The 4,587-nt window shown below is 43.1% G+C and overlaps 1 non-coding gene across 1 annotated transcript; it reads right to left on the bottom strand.

Annotated features, from left to right (window-relative positions):
* Positions 1–871: 871 nt before the first annotated feature.
* Positions 872–979, bottom strand: LOC130942551 (small nucleolar RNA R71). Its single transcript, XR_009071119.1, has one exon. It is a non-coding gene; the product is annotated as a small nucleolar RNA R71 (small nucleolar RNA).
* Between the last annotated feature and the right edge of the window lie 3,608 nt (positions 980–4,587).

Raw genomic sequence — 4,587 nt, 5'->3', positions numbered from 1 at the left:
TTTTCAATCAAATCTTTTTAATTTCTAATTTCAAAATCTTTTTCAAAAATCACTTGATTTCTCCTCCACTTTCAATTTTCGAAAATTATCAATCAAATTTTCAAATTGTTTTCAAAATCTTTTAATTGAATTTTCGAAAATCCTCTTCCCTCCTTCTCACATCCTTCTATTTATGGAGTACTACTCTTTCTAAATGCACAATTCGAACCTTATCTAATTAAAGTTCGAATTCTTCTCTCCTTCTTCTTTCTATTTCTCTTTTCCTCTGACATTTCAAGGAATCTCTATACTGTGACATAGAGGATTCCACATTTTCTTTTCTCTTCTCTTTCATATGAGCAGAAGCAGAGACAAAGGCATTCTTGTTGAAGCTGACCCTGAACCTGAGAGAACCTTGAAGCGAAAGCTAAGAGAAGCTAAAGCACACTCTCTTTAGAGGACCTGACCGAATTCTTCAAGGAAGAAGAACCCATGGCAGCCGAAAACAACAACAATGCCAACAATGCAAGGAAGGCTGGGTGACTTTACTGCACCTCCTGATTTCTATGGGAGAAGCATCTCTATCCCTGCCATTGGAGCAAACAACTTTGAGCTTAAGCCTCAATTAGTTTCTCTAATGCAACAGAATTGCAAGTTCCATGGACTTCCAATGGAAGATCCTCATCAGTTTTTAGCTGAATTCTTGCAAATCTGTGACACAGTCAAGACTAATGGGGTTAACCCTGAGGTCTATAGACTGATGCTATTCCCTTTTGCTGTAAGAGACAGAGCTAGAATATGGTTGGATTCTCAACCTAAGGAAAGCCTGGACTCTTGGGAAAAGCTAGTCAATGCCTTCTTGGCAAAGTTCTTTCCACCACAAAGATGGAGTAAGCTTAGAGTGGAAGTCCAAACCTTCAGACAGAAGGATGGAGAATCCCTCTATGAAGCTTGGGAAAGATACAAACAATTAATCAGAAGATGTCCCTCAGACATGCTTTCTGAATGGAGCATCATAGGTATTTTCTATGATAGTCTCTCTGAACTATCCAAGATGTCTTTGGATAGCTCTGCTGGAGGATCTCTTCATTTGAAGAAGACGCCTACAGAAGCTCAAGAGCTGATTGAAATGGTTGCAAATAACCAATTCATGTACACTTCTGAAAGGAATCCTGTGAACAATGGGACTAATCAGAAGAAAGGAGTTCTTGAGATTGATGCTCTGAATGCCATATTGGCTCAGAACAAGATATTGACTCAACAAGTCAATTTGATTTCTCAAAGTCTGTCTGGAATGCAAAATGCACCAAACAGTACTAAGGATGCTTCATCTGAGGAAGAAGCTTATGATCCTGAGAACCCTTCCATGGAAGAGGTGAATTACCTAGGAGAACCCTATGGAAATACCTACAATTCTTCATGGAGAAATCACCCAAATCTCTCATGGAAGAATCAAGAGAGACCTCAACAAGGTTTCAATAACAATAATGGTGGAAGAAACAGGTTTAGCAATGGCAAGCCTTTTCCATCATCTTCTCAGCAACAGACAGAGAGTTCTAAGCAGAATACTTCTGACTTAGCAACAATGGTCTCTGATCTAATAAAGACCACTCAAAGTTTCATGAATGAAACAAGGTCCTCCATCAGAAATTTGGAAGGACAAGTTGGTCAGCTGAGCAAGAAAGTTACTGAACTCCCTCCTAGTACTCTCCCAAGTAATACAGAAGAAAACCCAAAAGGAGAGTGCAAAGCCATAACCATGGCCGAATGTGGAGAGGAAAGAGGAAGAAGCCACTGAGAAAGACCTCAGTGGGCGTGCACCACTCTCCTCTGAGTTCCAATGGGAATCTGAGGCTCAAAATGAGACCATAGAGATTCCATTGGACTTACTTCTACCATTCATGAGCTCTGATGAGTATTCTTCTCTGAAGAGGATGAGTATGTCACTGAAGAGCAAGTTGCTAAATACCTTGGAGCAATCATGAAGCTAAATGACAAGTTATTTGGAAATGAGACTTGGGAGGATGAACCTCCCTTGCTCACCAAAGAACTGGATGACTTGTCTAGGCAGAAACTGCCTCAAAAGAGGCAGGATCCTGGGAAGTTTTCTATACCTTGTACCATAGGCACCATGACCTTCAAGAAGGCCTTGTGTGACTTAGGGTCAAGTGTGAACCTCATGCCCCTCTCTGTAATGGAGAAATTAGGGATCTTTGAGGTGCAAGCTGCAAGAATCTCATTAGAGATGGCAGACAACTCAAGAAAACAAGCCCATGGACTTGTAGAGGATGTTCTGGTTAAAGTTGAAGACCAGTACATTCCTACTGATTTCATAGTCCTAGAAACTGGGAAGTGTATGGATGAATCCATCATCCTTGGCAGACCCTTCCTAGCCACAGCAAAGGCTGTGATTGATGTTGACAGAGGAGAGTTGATCATTCAAGTGAATGAAGAATCCCTGGTGTTTAAGGCCCAAGGATATCCCTCCGTCATCATGGAGAGGAAGCATGAAGAGCTTCTCTCAAAACAGAGCCAAACAGAGCCCCCACAGTCAAACTCTAAGTTTGGTGTTGGGAGGCTACAACCAAACTCTAAGTTTGGTGTTGAAACCCCACATTCAAACTCTAAGTTTGGTGTTGGGAGGTTTCAACACAGTTCTGAGCATTTCTGAGGCTCCATGAGAGCCCTCTGTCAAGCTAATGACATTAAAGAAGCGCTTGTTGGGAGGCAACCCAATGTTTTATAATTAATTATTTTATTTTGTTATTTTATCTTTTTTGTAGGTTGATGATCATAAGAAGTCACAAAAACAATGAAAAAGCAAAAAAATGAAAAACAGGAAGAAAACAGCACACCCTGGAGGAGAAGAAACTGGCGTTCAAACGCCAGTAAGCTAGCTGTTGGGCGTTTAACGCCCAGTCTGGCACCATTCTGGGCGTTTAACGCCAGAAAGGGGCACCAGACTGGCGTTAAACGCCAGTAAAGGGCAAGAACCTGGCGTTAAACGCCAGGAATGGCACCAGCCCGGCGTTTAACGCCAGAAATGGCTCAAAACGTGATTTTGAGCAACAATTGGTGCAGGGACTTTTCCTTGACACTACAGGATCTGTGGACCCCACAGGACCCTACCATCACTCTCTCTCTTCTTCCCCCATTCACCAATCACCTCAACACCTCTTCCCCAAAAACCCCTCACCTATCAAATCCCATCTTTCTCTTCACCACTCACATCCATCCTTCATAAATCCCCACCAACCTCACCCTTCAAATTCAAACCACTTTCCCTCCCAAACCCACCCATAATGGCCGAACCATTACCCCCCTCTCTCCTATAAATACCCTTCTTCAACTCTTCATTTTCACACAACCTAAACACCCTTCTTCCCCCTTCTTGGCCGAATACACCACCATCTCCCTCTCCTTCATTTCTTCTTCTTCTACTCTCTTCTTTCTTTTTTGCTCGAGGACGAGCAAACATTTTAAGTTTGGTGTGGTAAAAGCATTGCTTTTTTTCATAACCATTTATGGCATCCAAGGCCGGAGAAACCTCTAAAAAGAGGAAAGGGAAGGCAAAAGCTTCCACCTCCGTCATGGGAGATGGATAGATTCCTCTCAAGGGTGCATCAAGACCACTTCTATGAAGTTGTGGCCTTGAAGAAGGTGATCCCCGAAGTCCCCTTTTCACTCAAAAAGGGTGAATATCCGGAGATCCGCCATGAGATCCGAAGAAGAGGTTGGGAAGTTCTTACCAACCCCATTCAACAAGTCGGAATCTTGATGGTTCAAGAGTTCTATGCCAATGCATGGATCACAAAGAACCATGACCAAAGTGTGAACCCGAATCCAAAGAATTATCTCACTATGGTTCGGGGGAAATACTTGGATTTTAGTTCGGAGAGTGTGAGGGTGGCGTTCAACTTGCCTATGTTGCAAGGAGATGAGCATCCTTACACTAGAAGGGTCAACTTTGATCAAAAGTTGGACCAAGTCCTCACAGTCATATGTGAAGAGGGCGCACAATGGAAGCAAGATTCAAGAGGAAAGCCGGTCCAATTGAGAAGGCATGACCTCAAGCCCGTGGCTAGAGGATGGTTGGAGTTCATACAACGCTCAATCATCCCCACTAGCAACCGGTCCGAAGTTACCATAGACCGGGCCATCATGATCCATAGTATCATGATTGGAGAAGAAATAGAGGTTCATGAGGTTATAGCCCAAGAACTCTATAAGGTGGCGGACAAGACCTCCACCTTGGCAAGGTTAGCCTTTCCTCATCTCATTTGTCACCTCTGTTATTCAGTTGGAGTTGACATAGAGGGAGACATCCCCATTGATGAGGACAAGCCCATCACCAAGAAAAGGATGGAGTACACAAGAGATCTCACTCATCATGAGATCCCTGAGATTCCTCAAGGAATGAATTTTCCTCCACAAAACTATTGGGAGCAACTAAACACCTCCCTAGGAGAACTAAGTTCCAACATGGGACAACTGAGGGTGGAGCATCAAGAACACTCCATCATCCTTCATGAAATTAGAAAAGATCAAAGAATCATGAGGGAGGAGCAACAAAGACAAGGAAGAGACATTGAGGAGCTCAAGCACTCC

This window comes from Arachis stenosperma, chromosome 7, assembly GCF_014773155.1.
Source record: "Arachis stenosperma cultivar V10309 chromosome 7, arast.V10309.gnm1.PFL2, whole genome shotgun sequence".
In the NCBI taxonomy this organism is placed as follows: Eukaryota; Viridiplantae; Streptophyta; class Magnoliopsida; order Fabales; family Fabaceae; genus Arachis; species Arachis stenosperma.
This window is presented reverse-complemented; position numbering and strand designations above follow the sequence as displayed.